The sequence below is a fragment of the Citrus clementina genome, unplaced genomic scaffold (assembly GCF_000493195.1).
Source record: "Citrus clementina cultivar Clemenules unplaced genomic scaffold, Citrus_clementina_v1.0 scaffold_3, whole genome shotgun sequence".
Lineage (NCBI taxonomy): Eukaryota > Viridiplantae > Streptophyta > Magnoliopsida > Sapindales > Rutaceae > Citrus > Citrus x clementina.
In genome coordinates, this window is record NW_006262339.1 from 31,799,161 (window position 1) to 31,805,814 (window position 6,654).

Genomic DNA, 6,654 nt, shown 5'->3' on the forward strand with positions numbered 1-6,654 from the left:
GCTTCTTGGCTGGCTGTTCTCTTCAATGAGTGAAGGTATTATTAGTCTGGTGTTCGATCTAGAGACTTCTCGTGAGATATGGAAAGCTATTGAAGTTTAGTTTGGAACACAATCTAAATCCAGGCTTTTGCATTTAAGATATATGATGAACTCGACTAGGAAAGATAATCTGAAAATTACTAATTACTTTATTAGGATGAAAAACATAGTTGATAATATGGCTGCAGCAGGGAATGCTTTAAGTTATAATGATTTAATCCTGCATATACTCGATGGCTTAAGTCTAGAATATAGTTTTGTTGCTACCTACATCACTAGACAAGTAGGTGTGGGAAAGATGAATGTGAATGAATCTTATGCTATGCTCTTAACATAAGAAGCTAGGATTGAACAGCAAACTCATATGTTAGATTGGGTGTTCAGAACCAAGTACAACACAGATAGCTCAGTCTTTAAATATAAAGCTAGATTGATAACACAAGAGTGTTTGAAATATTTGGTATTCAAGTTATACTAAGTGCAGTTCAAGTTCTTACATTAATCAAGTGACAGAATTTCTGTGCAGAAGGAGCATCTTTGGGAATTAAATTGTACTGCACGAGATCGAAATAATTTTCGAGCCATACATCATTGGAAAGATATTTCTGTCAGCTTTCCAATGAATTTTACTAATTTAAATTTGGAGCTTTCTACAGTAAGTTATGATCAGTTAAGTGCAGGCTGTTCAGTTTCGAGTTAAGAAGAATATTTCTGGACTTGGACTTTTTTTTAATGCTCTTTGCTGTGTTTTAAGCATACCAATGATTTATCTAGCTTTAATGTTGGTCTTTGAAGTCAAGTCATTTGAAGGGTTTCTTTGTAGTATATCTATGCTTGGAGGATTTTTCCAAGAAAGTTATTGAAGCTTATGTAGTTGTAACCAAAAGATAGAGATTAATTTTGGAAATTGAATGAACTTTGAGCTATTATCAAACTTTGTATCTCTTTGGTGGATTCCATTGAGTAGTGAGTGTTTTAAGCTCTGTATCCTTTTGTTGTTTGCTGTGGTGGTGAGCTTGTGATTTTTTGGGTGTGTGACGTTGTGCTTTCTCATCTATTGTGTCCGGTGTCAATTGGTGGCCAAGGAATTTCATCAAACTGCAGGTATTGATTATTCAGAAACCTTTAGTCCTGTAGTAAAGCCCTCGACAGTGAGAGTAACTCTAAGTCTGGTTGTCATGAAAGGTTAGAAGGTTAGACAAATTGATGTCAATAATGCTTTTTTAAATAGGGATTTATTAGAGGATGTGTATATGACTCAGCCTGAGGGTTTTGTATCCAAAGAAGGCTACATATGCAAGCTTAATAATGCATTATATGGATTGAAACAAGCTCCAAGAGCATGGTATGATAAAGTGAAATGTTATCTTACCACTTGGCAATTCTTTAATTCTAAAGCTGACACTTCTTTATTCTTCAAATATGATATTAAAGGCATGATCATTGTGTTAATTTATGTTGATGACAATTTGGTTATTGGTACTTACTCAACATTACTTAAAGATTTTATTACTAAACTCAGTAAGGTCTTTGCTTTCAAGGATCTGGGATTAGTGGCCTATTTTATGGGTTTGCAAGTTTGTTACATAACTCATGGTATGCATTTCTCACAGACGAAGTACATTAAGAATCTGTTGAGTAAAGCCTCAATGCAGGATTGCAAGGGTTCTGATACATCTCTCAGTACTGGTTTCAAACTGGAGAAAAATGGTGAAGGACCTTTGGGGCAAGAATTTGAAGAAGCAGCACTCTATGGAAGCATTGTTGGGGGTCTTTAGTACTTGATTCTCACCAGACCTAACATTACTTTCTCTGTACATAAACTTAATCAGTATCTTAATAATCCTACACTTTATCACTGGTTGCAATACAAAAAAGTTCTCAGGTATCTTCAAGTTACAACCACCCATGGTCTATATCTTCAAAATGAGGGAACACTTGAATCTGTTGGTTTAATAGGCTACTCTTATGCTGATTGGGCGTGTGATGTTGATGATCGAAAATCAATTAGAGCTTATTATATCTACCTCGATAATAATTTGATTTCTTTGATGGTTATCGAAGCCAGCAAAAATAAATATCTACTTTAAATAAATTATGTATAGTGATTGAGCAGGGCCGTGTCCACAGAGATCGGTAATTATTTAAATCCTTTTAAAATGTAAAATGCAAAATGGGGGAATTGTTGACAATAATAAAAATCAAATTAAAGTAACAATAATGCAAATTAAAATTGTAATTCAAATTGGGGAAAGCTCTGGTTGAAGGAATTAACTCAGCTTGATTAGACTACTGATCATTGATTCAAATATAAATCATTACTACTTATGAATAGACCGGTTATAGCTACTGAGACCATCTAATAGCCAATCTCTCCTTAACTAGTTGATAACCAAGGTACGACCGTTGATTATTTCCTTAGTCAATAGAGAACCCTAGATACGATCATAGGATTTAATCAATTGACAGCCTGAAAAATCAAAGAGACCCAAATCCTAATCAACAAACGCATACGATCGTTCATTTAAATTAAATTGTTTATTCTCATAACACAACGCACTGCTATGCTATTTGTCACAAACATTAAAATCTTCATACGATGAATCTTTTAATTGACAATAGATTAAGTTGATAATTAAATAGTGGCCAATTATCTAATTAACAAACATAATCATGACAATAATTCAGAGAATAAACAGATACCCAAAAAGTAATAAAACAATTAAAACATAAGAAAGATCTCACAGTAGTGATGAATCAAAGCTTCATTAACCTTCAACCAGAATAATAGGTTTAGTTCTTCATAGAGAGAAGAGAAAAATTTAGATTTAGGGTTTCTTTCTTTTAAAAAATCTCCCTTTTGTTTCACAATAGATTCTTCCCTTAAATACTCTCTCTCTCTTCTCCTCTAGAGTTCTTTTTAAAATAAAATACTAATATCTAAAATATTAAATTCGTAATTACAAAAATAACCAAAAAGACAAAACACGTTAAACTTAAAACTGCAGGTCCGTAGTTGCCAGCACGCACTCACGCCTTATCAACAAAGTTCTTCTAACGCTCATAATTTCTCCAGGAAAACAATCATCCTCAAACATCATCTTATAGCTCAATTTTAGCACCAATCAATAGAATTGCACCTACAAAAATAAAACACAAGTAAATCACTATTATTAAGTGCAAAACATCGATATTAAGGGAAGTAAATAATGCAAAACTAGTGCATAAATTGCACTCTAACAAATTTCCCCACACCAAGATAATGCTTGTCCTCAAGCATATAACTCAAGACTAATCCCAAATCTCCACTCAATTCTCATCTCAACTCATCCAAAAACAATTTTAAGCAAGCATGCCTCAAGAATTTAAGTCGATCAACATTCGAGAGATAAGGATTTTAAAGCATGGAATCTCTAAGCTAGAATAAAAATATTCAACCACCAAGAAGATCCATTCAAAATTCAAGTGCAACAAGATTTAATAGCCCTCTCATTGACTTCACTCCATGCACTCAAAGTGTTTAGGGTGTCATTTATGCACTCAAATCAAATCAAAGAATGTTATTACTATAAGCTTGCTTATATATCACATCTCAATCGACAAAACATGAATTAAATGCAAAAATCTAAGGGTCTTAAAAAGGTTGTAACGGTGTTAAATGAGTTAAATGAAAAAGAAAGGTCTATGAAAGAAAAAGAGATCAAAATGAGAAAAATGAACTCATTGAATGAACCTTATGATATCAAAACGTTTATTTCTACTCAAGTCGCCAAGAATGTAAATAATTTTTTTTATTATTTTTTTTTTCACTTTTTTTTCTCGATTTTTTTTTGTTTTGTTTTTTTTTTTGAATCAAACAAAAGAAATGAACCTTGCACAATTTAATTCAAGCATAATGCTTGTTGATCTAATTGAGAACCTTTAATTCAAGGTAGCAAGAGCAACAAAATATATCCAAACAATGAGTCCAAAAATCTCCTTAAATTGAGGCTCAAAAAGAAGAAAAATGGGTAAATAGATGGAGAGAATTAGATGGGTAATGGTTAAGGATCAAACAAAGATAACAAATAAAGGTCTTCGGGTGGAGAAAAAAGAAGAAAAATACGAAAATAGAAAAATGGAAAGTGGTTTGCCCTTATCATTTTAATGCATAAAATCCAGTAATGCGGCTTCAACATGCATAACAAAGCAAGTTCTAGAATAAACAAACTAAGATTGATATTCACATAACAAAAATAATTATAGCAAAGTGGTTGCTCATAGGCTTAAATCCGCACAAAGTTGGTAAATTTGCCATCAAATCATGTATACTCTTCAAATGAATCAATCATCAATAGTGGTGTAAAATGAGAAGAAGGTATGAGTGATATATAAAAGGAAAGGTAAAAAGGATAATAAGCTAGAAAGATGTATGTAGTAATAAAAAAAATGAAAGATAAAATGTGAGTGATGAAAGAATATGATAAAATAAAAATAGATGTGAATAATTTGAGATAGATGGGAAAAGAATAGTGAGAAAGAAATGAAAAGAAAAATAATAATATATGAAGCATACTAACTCCAAAATCATTTAAGGATGAGTAGAGTGAAAATAATACTTCCAAACATCAATATTGCAAAAATCTCTCTCCCACACCAAGAACTTACATTGTCCCCAATGTAAGATAATCAAAGCTCACATAAACATTAAAGCGTAAAGATAAAAGATTAAAGGTAAAAACTTCCATGAATTGTGAGTTTTGATCCACATATCGTCTATGGGTTTAGCGGCAATGGTGGGATAAATCCCACACTCTCGAAGTATGCGGCCAAATTCTTCTCCATCTTGTTCAGTTTGCGCTCTATTTTCTCTAACTGAATGCTCAAAGGTGGTGCAGATGTAGAAGGAATAATTGGTGGGGCAGGAGTTTCATCGTCAAACTCGTCATCAGAGGTAGCAACACTCCTAGCATAAAGCTTCTTTGGAGGTTGAGTGGGTCCTGGTTCAGTAAACTAAAATCTCCCCTTCTTGAATTCGACCACACCTGTTCTTTCAAACACATACATATCCAAAAATTCCTTTTTGCAAGCAGGATGCAAATCATTATTGTCAGGATCAAGCACACATAAGTTTAAAGCTAACAGAGTAATGTACGGACCAAGAAATAAAGTCTTATACCGTTTAAGCACACTTTGAAATTGATCTGCTAACCAAAAACCTAAATTAGGTCTCACATCATTTAACATGCATCAGATAAAGTAAAACTCAGTTTTAGAGAAAACTCCCGAATGATCGTTCTTTCCTAAAAAATTATATGCTAAGAACCGATGCACACATTTCAAAACAGGATCACGAGAGAAAGAACTATTTGATTTACTCGGGTCATAGGCATTGTGATCAATAGATAAATTACGCCAAAGACCATAAGGCTCAAAATTTTCGCTAAAGTGACAAGTTGTTCCTAAATATGCATCACTAGAAGAATAATCATCATCAATTAATGAATCTTAAAGCTAGGTTAAAATCTGTGATAGATTGTGAAAAATTTCGTCCCATTAACCTAAACTTTATAACATCCGGAGTATGCAAAGTAAAATCATTCGGTATATTAAATTGAAAAGTAGCATAGAACTCTCTAATCAACTCAACATAACCCAAACATTCAACATCAACAAACTTACGCAAACCAATCATATTTATCAAAGAATCAAAATTATCCTTAACATTCAATTTTTCAAGAGTCGGGTAATGAATATACTTAGCTGGAAGTATTTTTCACTTGGAAATATCTTTGTACCTTTCTTTCTCTTATTGAGTCGTGAATGTGAGGCACCCTCCGAGATTGGATTCCGCAAGTGGCAAAACACTCATGCCCTTTCCATGTTTCAATCTTTGTCTCACGACTTGGCGTGAATCTGAAATTGTGTTCCATGGAACTGTAGTGGGAGCAGCAATCTTAGATTGCTTTGCGACGTGTGTCTTTTTAGATGACTTGGAAGTTAATGCTTTCCTATTCGGCATTGTTACAATAATTTCACTCACGGATTTCGATTCATGCAGCGGGAATGCATAGCGTGGGCTGGTTTTAGACGATTGCTACTCGGCTGGAGCTTGCTGGTACACGGCTGCTGGTTCAGGTTGCGCGCGGATGGTGCTCGATGGACTGGTTGCGCGCGCGGGACTGCTTGTGTGATTGCACGCTGGAGACGAGGGCTCAGGTTGTGGGAGTGTTGCTCGATGCTGGTTGCTTACAACTGCTGGTGAGCGCGGCCGTTGGAAGCAAACTGTGTGCGCGCACGGCTGGTGTGCGATGGTCGCAAGATGCTTGCACTGACGGGAGATGTTTGCGCAGCTGAAAAAGGCTGGTGCTGCGGCTGGAGCTTGCTGGAGAATGAAATAAATTTTTTTTTGTGAATTAGGGATTTTGTGAACATTGAAATTTTTTTTTTGTTTTTTATTTTTTTCAAATAAAAAAAAAACCTCTTCTTTTATTTATTTTTTAAATAATAATAATAAATAAAATAATAATAATTTTTTTTTCTGTTGAACAACGTTTAGATAAACTTACTTTTCTTGTGGAAAAGTTTATTGTAGGTAATGTGCAACATATGAAGACTTGTGGCATTTGTTACAAT

The 6,654-nt window shown here is 34.0% G+C and overlaps 1 non-coding gene across 1 annotated transcript; it reads left to right on the plus strand.

The window, feature by feature from the left end:
- Window positions 1-235: 235 nt before the first annotated feature.
- LOC112100585 lies at window positions 236-372 on the plus strand. The gene has a single exon (XR_002906953.1). It is a non-coding gene; the product is annotated as a small nucleolar RNA Z247 (small nucleolar RNA).
- The last annotated feature ends 6,282 nt before the right edge of the window (window positions 373-6,654 follow it).